General features: G+C 36.9%; 1 protein-coding gene across 1 annotated transcript in view; it reads right to left on the reverse strand.

Moving 5' to 3' along the window:
• The window catches only part of LOC137657176 (chondroitin sulfate proteoglycan 4-like), a 191,726-nt gene that overhangs the window by 66,633 nt on the left and 115,093 nt on the right, over nt 1–10,000 (reverse strand).

A 10,000-nucleotide genomic window follows, 5' to 3' on the forward strand; every position in this document is an offset into this window, starting at 1 on the left:
ACTCCCCCTTTGGAGACAGAAGGAAAGGTCTTTTGATTCATGCCGCATTCCAATGGTTCCGTCTTGCCAGTGGAAGTTAAAATTTTAAGATGTAATTGTCTTGATAACGCAGGTTGGAATAGTCTTACTTGCAGGTTGAAATCTTCTTGCTTGTACGTGTTAGAATAGTCTTGTTGTGCAGGTTGGAATTGTCTTGTTGTGTAGGTTAGAATCGTCTTGCTTGTACATGTTGGAATTGTCTTTTTGTGTAGGTTAGAATCGTCTTGCTTGTAAAGGTTGGAATTGTCTTGTTGTGCAGGTTAGAATCGTCTTGCTTGTAAAGGTTGGAATTGTCTTGTTGTGCAGGTTAGAATCGTCTTGCTTGTAAAGGTTGGAATTGTCTTGTTGTGCAGGTTAGAATCGTCTTGCTTGTACATGTTGGAATTGTCTTTTTGTGTAGGTTAGAATCGTCTTGCTTGTAAAGGTTGGAATTGTCTTGTTGTGCAGGTTAGAATCGTCTTGCTTGTAAAGGTTGGAATTGTCTTGTTGTGTAGGTTAGAATCGTCTTGCTTGTACATGTTGGAATTGTCTTTTTGTGTAGGTTAGAATCGTCTTGCTTGTAAAGGTTGGAATTGTCTTGTTGTGCAGGTTAGAATCGTCTTGCTTGTAAAGGTTGGAATTGTCTTGTTGTGCAGGTTAGAATCGTCTTGCTTGCACAGGTTAGAATCGTGTTGCTTGTACATGTTGGAATTGTCTTTTTGTGTAGGTTAGAATCGTCTTGCTTGTAAAGGTTGGAATTGTCTTGTTGTGCAGGTTAGAATCGTCTTGCTTGCACAGGTTAGAATCGTGTTGCTTGTACATGTTGGAATTGTCTTTTTGTGTAGGTTAGAATCGTCTTGCTTGTAAAGGTTGGAATTGTCTTTTTGTGCAGGTTAGAATCGTGTTGCTTGTAAAGGTTGGAATTGTCTTGTTGTGCAGGTTAGAATCGTCTTGCTTGCACAGGTTAGAATCGTGTTGCTTGTACATGTTGGAATTGTCTTTTTGAGTAGGTTAGAATCGTCTTGCTTGTAAAGGTTGGAATTGTCTTGTTGTGCAGGTTAGAATAGTCTTGCTTGCACAGGTTAGAATCGTGTTGCTTGTACATGTTGGAATTGTCTTTTTGTGTAGGTTAGAATCGTCTTGCTTGTAAAGGTTGGAATTGTCTTGTTGTGCAAGTTAGAATCGTCTTGCTTGCACAGGTTAGAATCGTGTTGCTTGTACATGTTGGAATTGTCTTTTTGTGTAGGTTAGAATCGTCTTGCTTGTAAAGGTTGGAATTGTCTTGTTGTGCAGGTTAGAATCGTCTTGCTTGTAAAGGTTGGAATTGTCTTGTTGTGCAGGTTAGAATCGTCTTGCTTGCACAGGTTAGAATCGTGTTGCTTGTACATGTTGGAATTGTCTTTTTGTGTAGGTTAGAATCGTCTTGCTTGTAAAGGTTGGAATTGTCTTGTTGTGCAGGTTAGAATCGTCTTGCTTGCACAGGTTAGAATCGTGTTGCTTGTACATGTTGGAATTGTCTTTTTGTGTAGGTTAGAATCGTCTTGCTTGTAAAGGTTGGAATTGTCTTTTTGTGCAGGTTAGAATCGTGTTGCTTGTAAAGGTTGGAATTGTCTTGTTGTGCAGGTTAGAATCGTCTTGCTTGCACAGGTTAGAATCGTGTTGCTTGTACATGTTGGAATTGTCTTTTTGCGTAGGTTAGAATCGTCTTGCTTGTAAAGGTTGGAATTGTCTTGTTGTGCAGGTTAGAATCGTCTTGCTTGCACAGGTTAGAATCGTGTTGCTTGTACATGTTGGAATTGTCTTTTTGTGTAGGTTAGAATCGTCTTGCTTGTAAAGGTTGGAATTGTCTTGTTGTGCAAGTTAGAATCGTCTTGCTTGCACAGGTTAGAATCGTGTTGCTTGTACATGTTGGAATTGTCTTTTTGTGTAGGTTAGAATCGTCTTGCTTGTAAAGGTTGGAATTGTCTTGTTGTGCAGGTTAGAATCGTCTTGCTTGCACAGGTTAGAATCGTGTTGCTTGTACATGTTGGAATTGTCTTTTTGTGTAGGTTAGGATCGTCTTGCTTGTAAAGGTTGGAATTGTCTTTTTGTGCAGGTTAGAATCGTGTTGCTTGTAAAGGTTGGAATTGTCTTGTTGTGCAGGTTAGAATCGTCTTGCTTGCACAGGTTAGAATCGTGTTGCTTGTACATGTTGGAATTGTCTTTTTGTGTAGGTTAGAATCGTCTTGCTTGTAAAGGTTGGAATTGTCTTGTTGTGCAGGTTAGAATCGTCTTGCTTGCACAGGTTAGAATCGTGTTGCTTGTACATGTTGGAATTGTCTTTTTGTGTAGGTTAGAATCGTCTTGCTTGTAAAGGTTGGAATTGTCTTGTTGTGCAGGTTAGAATCGTCTTGCTTGCACAGGTTAGAATCGTGTTGCTTGTACATGTTGGAATTGTCTTTTTGTGTAGGTTAGAATCGTCTTGCTTGTAAAGGTTGGAATTGTCTTTTTGTGCAGGTTAGAATCGTGTTGCTTGTAAAGGTTGGAATTGTCTTGTTGTGCAGGTTAGAATCGTCTTGCTTGCACAGGTTAGAATCGTGTTGCTTGTACATGTTGGAATTGTCTTTTTGTGTAGGTTAGAATCGTCTTGCTTGTAAAGGTTGGAATTGTCTTGTTGTGCAGGTTAGAATCGTCTTGCTTGCACAGGTTAGAATCGTGTTGCTTGTACATGTTGGAATTGTCTTTTTGTGTAGGTTAGAATCGTCTTGCTTGTAAAGGTTGGAATTGTCTTGTTGTGCAAGTTAGAATCGTCTTGCTTGCACAGGTTAGAATCGTGTTGCTTGTACATGTTGGAATTGTCTTTTTGTGTAGGTTAGAATCGTCTTGCTTGTAAAGGTTGGAATTGTCTTGTTGTGCAGGTTAGAATCGTCTTGCTTGCACAGGTTAGAATCGTGTTGCTTGTACATGTTGGAATTGTCTTTTTGTGTAGGTTAGGATCGTCTTGCTTGTAAAGGTTGGAATTGTCTTTTTGTGCAGGTTAGAATCGTGTTGCTTGTAAAGGTTGGAATTGTCTTGTTGTGCAGGTTAGAATCGTCTTGCTTGCACAGGTTAGAATCGTTTGCTTGTACATGTTGGAATTGTCTTTTTGTGTAGGTTAGAATTGTCTTGCTTGTAAAGGTTGGAATTGTCTTGTTGTGCAGGTTAGAATCGTCTTGCTTGCACAGGTTAGAATCGTGTTGCTTGTACATGTTGGAATTGTCTTTTTGTGTAGGTTAGAATCGTCTTGCTTGTAAAGGTTGGAATTGTCTTGTTGTGCAGGTTAGAATCGTCTTGCTTGCACAGGTTAGAATCGTGTTGCTTGTACATGTTGGAATTGTCTTTTTGTGTAGGTTAGAATCGTCTTGCTTGTAAAGGTTGGAATTGTCTTGTTGTGCAAGTTAGAATCGTCTTGCTTGCACAGGTTAGAATCGTGTTGCTTGTACATGTTGGAGTTGTCTTTTTGTGTAGGTTAGGATCGTCTTGCTTGTAAAGGTTGGAATTGTCTTGTTGTGCAAGTTAGAATCGTCTTGCTTGCACAGGTTAGAATCGTGTTGCTTGTACATGTTGGAGTTGTCTTTTTGTGTAGGTTAGGATCGTCTTGCTTGTAAAGGTTGGAATTGTCTTTTTGTGCAGGTTAGGATCGTCTAGCTTGCACAGGTTAGAATCGTCTTGTTGTGCAGGTTAGAATCGCCTTGCTTGTGGAGGCTGGAATCATCCTACTTTTGCAGGAATAAATAGAGAAAATCCTTTGGCGTAAATGAAAGATGATTCTGGCTAAAACTAGATGAAGCGACGACTATGGTGTGAAAATAAGACAAAAACGCTATCGAAATGTCAAAGAAACGGTGAGATACTATAAAGAGTTGAAATTGGTTTGCAATATACTCGCGCGAGGAGGAGATAAAACGGCATATAACACTGTTAACAAACAAGTAATTTTAATCGGAAATTCTCCCTAAAAATATACTGCCTCAGCCGTATTTCAGTAAAATACAGGCGACCGTAATTTTACCTTACTTTATTATATTTTACGGGTTGGTGACTGAAATATCACTCCTTTACGTCAATATCTCCGTTTTTAAAACGGTAAATACCTGGCAACATCTATTCCAGGATTTTTACTGGTTTTTTACGGCTATTTTTTAACAGTGTAGGGATGATAAGTGTATAGGGGTAAAGACGCAAGGAAGAGTCAAAAGGACAAAACGAAAAAATCTCGTTTTGAGAAAAAATCATTATGAAAATGAAAAAAATGTCATTTTCATCTTCGTAAAATAACATATTTGTTAATCTTTGATATTTGAAGGCAATTACGGCCTATAACATACTCCTCTATCCTCGTCTCTATCTTGTACCGGACAGGTTAAATATGAAAAACTATGACGATTTGACACGCCAGGCCTTTCATTTACAATCAATATTGAAATTCTATTATAGGGTGTCATACAGTAAATGAAACCATCCGTACAAGTGGTGGCCTGGTGGTAGCGTCCTCGCCTGGTGATTGCTAGACTGGAGATCGAGTCCTGCTCAAACTTGCTAGTTCCTTTGGTCACTGCAACCTCACTATCCTTGTGGGTTAAGGATGGGGCCATTGGGGGAACCAATAGGTCTACCTGCTGGGGCATCAGCAGCCCTCTTTGATCCTAGCGTGGGTGGAGAGGGGACTTAGACGCTGATCATATGTAATTTTGCCAGTCTCTAGGGCATTGTCCTGCTTGAAAAAGCAATATCACCCTACCTGCCGTTTTCGTTCATGACTGGCCTTTAAAACCTTTAAACCAATCTCGTAGTTAATGCTGTTAATGATAACGAATAAATCAGTGTAGTAAATAACTTAATGTTTGGCAATCTAGGCAGAGAGATCCCTCCCTTATGAGAGACATAAGGAAGCTTATTCTTCTCTCAAGAGCGATGCTGAAGATTTATGACGCATAAAATGAAAATGGCACTGGTCGTTATCCTTCTATAACAAGTGTATCATTGACCATAAATGCCTCTTTTATAACGTAATTTCATGTTTCCGGTGGCAGAAATCAAGCCCTTTCTCCATTTTGTGTTTAAGGTTATTACGACAATAACATTAAAAATTAATGATGCAGTTATAGATTAGCGAGAATTAATTTCAGTGCAACATAACAGGATGATTCTATTATTTACAATAATCAACATGAATAAATGCAGCTCTTTCGAGTCCACTGTAGGACAAAGGCCTCAGAAATGTCTTTATTCATGTCTGGGGTTCGGCCAATTTCATCACCACGCTGGCCAATGCGAATTGATCTTCATGGGAGACTTTTATGTGATCGCTCACACCAAACCAACCTAGTATGGGTGGCCCTGAGAAATAGAACTTTGTTGATCATAACAATATTTGAACCTTCTCATCACATTAAAGTATCCCTACTCGAAAAGGGTATAATACAGAAATAATTTTTGCTGTATTTTCGCAAACCAACCTAGAATGGGTGGCCCTGAGAAATAGAGATTTGTTGAACATGTACAATATAAAAAGACTCCAGTATCGTATTTTCCCATTATTATTATTATTAAAAGAAGGAGTTTTACCAGCCCAATGAGTCAAGCTTGACTCTCACAGGGCTGGCCCGAAAAAATAGTCGGGATATAAAGAATTATAAAATTATCAAAATTCAATTGATAATGAAAAAAAAATAAATAAATGAAAAAAAAAATAATTATATATATGTATATACAGTATATACTTATAATCTTTAAATATTCTAAATATGGGTGAATAGATGGATGAATATATATATATATATATATATGTATGTATGTATTGTATTTTCCCAAACTAGTCCATCTCCATAAAACGTTTCTGTACCTTTATTCTGAATCCCTTTATGAATATCGTGAACAGCTAGAGCGGGAACGGTTAAAATTAGCATTCCCTTTACAACCATCTACACATTATGAATATGCTAAATCTAACATGGAAGGATAGAAAAACAGCTAAATGGATACGTCAAAAAACTAAAGTAATGTATATCCTTGAAACCATTAGCAAGCTCAAATGGAACTGGGCAGGGCACATTGCCAGGATGACAGATAACCGATGGACATCACGAACAACCTTCTTGACACCCCGAGGATACACAAGAAACCGAGGAAGACAAAAAACCCGCAGGCGAGATGACTTAGACCAACATAAGCAACAGTAGCACAGAATAGCTTGCGATAGAAGTCTGTGGAGAAACCTGGGGAAGGCCTACATCCAACATAGGACTTTTGAAGGCTGAAATGATGATGATGATGATGACACATTATGAATTCTTGGCCCTTTATAGTACAGTAGCATACGAGCGAGTCGCTTTTCGGAAGGCGATTGCATTTTTCTCTCTACCCCTTTTTGTATTTGAGCTTTAAAATTATTTTTCTCTCGTTCATTATTTTCGTCAAATGGTTTGAAAAGCATCAGTAACAGATAGAAGTTTTCAAATAAGTATATACACTATCATCGTACGAGCTTGTAAAACTACGTTTTTTTTCCACCTTATTCTCAAAAAAATGCTAATTGAATCTGTCAGTTGGAACAGCGTAATAATATATCTGTGCTCTTGATTCATCAAACATTATTATTTTTCCTATTTTTTTTTTTTTTTTTGAGTTTATAAAATAAGATGTTTATTATAAAGATGTACTGTAATCCATGACTGAGTTCCTATTACTCTTTACTCTTAGACGGTATATTTTTATAACTCTCTCTCTCTCTCTCTCTCTCTCTCTCTCTCTCTCTCTCTCTCTCTCTCTCTCTCTCTCTCTCTCTCTCGATCAAAGCTAAAATGCAATAGAATAATTTTTTTTTCTCTCTCGTAAGTCTAAAATTTAATAAAACAAATCTCTCTCTCTCTCTCTCTCTCTCTCTCTCTCTCTCTCTCTCTCTCTCTCTCTCTCTCAGCTAAAATGCAATAGAATAATTTTTTTCTCTTGTAAGTCTAAAATTTAATAAAACAAATCTCTCTCTCTCTCTCTCTCTCTCTCTCTCTCTCTCTCTCTCTCTCTCTCTCTCTAAATGCAATAGAATCATTTTTCTTCTCTTGTAAGTCAAAAATTTAATAAAACAAATCTCTCTCTCTCTCTCTCTCTCTCTCTCTCTCTCTCTCTCTCTCTCTCTCTCTCTCTCTCTCTCTCGATCGAAGCTAAAATGCAATAGAATAATTTTTTTCTCTTTCGTAAGTCTAAAATTTAATAAAACAAATCTCTCTCTCTCTCTCTCTCTCTCTCTCTCTCTCTCTCTCTCTCTCTCTCTCTCTCTCTCTCTCGGAAACAATAGGTAGCATTAATAAAGAAACATCTAATAACATTTTACTTAACAAATATCAAAAGATAAATCGCTACTGTTAGGAAAGGATATATACCATCATCATTTGATTTACGTTTCTCTCTTATTCTTTAGATAATCTAATCATGTTATACCGGATCACAAATACATTTATTTATACAACAACAACAACAACAACACCAAATACAGCATTGTTTAGTCCACTGCAGGAAAAAGGTCTCAGCTATGCTAGCCACTGTGCATTGGTGATGGTGAGATATTTCTTTCTGATCGCTGACCGCAAACCAACCTAGTATAAGTGGCCCTGACTAGTACAGCTTTGATGATCATGGTAATATACAAACCCCTTTCACCACGTTAAGGTATCCCTACTCACATGACATATATATATATATATATATATATATATAAATTATATATGTATATATATACTATATATATATATATATATATATATATATATATATATATATATATATATATATATATACATATATATATATATATATATATATATATATATATATATATATATATTATATATATATTCTATATATATACATATATATAAATATATATATATATATATATATATATATATATATATATTCTATATACATATACATACATATATATATATATATATATATATATATATATATATATATATATATATATATATATATATACTGTGTATATAAATATATTATTATATATATATATATACTGTGTATATATACATAATTATTATTATTATATATATATATATATATATATATATATATATATATATATATATATATATATATTTGTTTATATACATATATGTACTTTATATTTCAATTTTCTAGCATGAAAATTTCATGGCGGGAAAAAATGTCAGAGTTCATATTAACGAGTCTAATTTTGGGAAAGTGTAGCGAGCTTTTGATATTTCCATTTTACTGAATTCAATTTGCCAATGCATTCATTCGAAAAACGAAGTAATACAACTAAAAAAAAAGCGGCGGAATGTTTTTGATTTAACAAAATAGTAATGATTAAAAACAAGAAGTACAAGAGGAAGGCCAAGGTTTGGGTGGATGGATGGAGTGAAGGAAGCTCTGGGTGATAAGAGGATAGACGTGAGATAGGCAAGAGAGCGTGCTAGAAATAGGAATGAATGGCGAGCGATTGTGACTCAGTTCCGGTAGGCCCTGCTGCTTCCTCCGATGCCTTAGATGACCGCGGAGGTAGCAGCAGTAGGGGATTCAGCATTATGAAGCTTCATCTGTGGTGGATAATGTGGAAGGTTGGGCTGTGGCACCCTAGCAGTACCAGCTGAACTCGGTTGAGTCCCTTGTTAGGCTGGAGGAACATAGAGAGTAGAGGTCCCCTTTTTTGTTTTATTTCATTGGTTGATGTCGGCTACCCTCCAAAATTGGGGGAAGTGCCTTTGGTATATGGATGGATATGGATCATAATTATTAAATGGAGTATGGGAGATCTCTATTTGTTTCCCGATTGGGAAATTATTGATAACGTCTCTGCCTGGTGTTTGCCAGACGGGGGTTCGAGTCCCGCTCAAACTCCTTAGTTCCTTTGGTCACTGCAACCTTACCATCCTTGTGAGCTAAGGTTTGGGGTGTTTGGGGGAGCCAGTAGGTCTATCTGCTGAGGCATTAGCAGCCACTGCCTGGCCCTCCTTGATCCTAGCTTGGATGGATAGGGGCCTTGGGCGCTGATCATATGTATATATGGTCAGTCTCTAGGGCATTGTCCTGCTTGATAGGGAGCTTGGACGCTGATCATATGTATATATGGTCAGTCCCTAGGGCATTGTCCTGCTTGCTAGGGCAATGTCACTGTCCCTTGCCCCTGCCATTCATGAGCGACCTTTAAGTGGCGGTCGGAGGTAAACCTCATGTGCTACAGAAATATGAGGTCTTGGCAATGGATGCTGGTGAGGGATTATTATTATTATTATTATTATTATTATTGTACGCAACCCGTCAAAAAATCCGGATGAATATTTACAGCATATGGATAAGCACACACACGCATCCCTCTCTCACCAGGGTATGACTACTACCTCTCCCCCTACCCTAGGAACGGGGATAGCTTAGCGTAACCGGAAAGATATTATACACATACACACACACACACACACACACACACACATATATATATATATATATATATATATATATATGTATATATATATATATATATACTATATATATATATATATATATATACATATATATATATATATATATATATATATACATCTGGCAACGCCGCTCAACGTGACCGGAAAGAGATATATGTCAACCTGTAGAACAAAAAACCATTCGCAAAAAAACTTGTCTTAAATTCTACTGATTCAACTACCAAACCAGGAAGATCATTCCACAAACTGGTCAAAGTGGGAACAGAACCAGAACATGGTTACCGTAGTCTTAGCTTCTCAAAAGGACCCTATCAAAAGAATTTGACAGTGTTGTTAAAAGGAACGACGTCTGCATAATGAGATTGTCATTTTCAGTCCTTAGAGTTTCTCTCGCCATAAGACTCGTTTTGAACTTGCATTGAAAGTAACTGAAGAGACAAGCGAGATTGACGATAAATATGTATTGTTTTAATAATTAAAACATTCAGGCTGCATTACGCTTTGATTGG

Source organism: Palaemon carinicauda, chromosome 18 (assembly GCF_036898095.1).
Source record: "Palaemon carinicauda isolate YSFRI2023 chromosome 18, ASM3689809v2, whole genome shotgun sequence".
NCBI classification, from domain to species: Eukaryota; Metazoa; Arthropoda; class Malacostraca; order Decapoda; family Palaemonidae; genus Palaemon; species Palaemon carinicauda.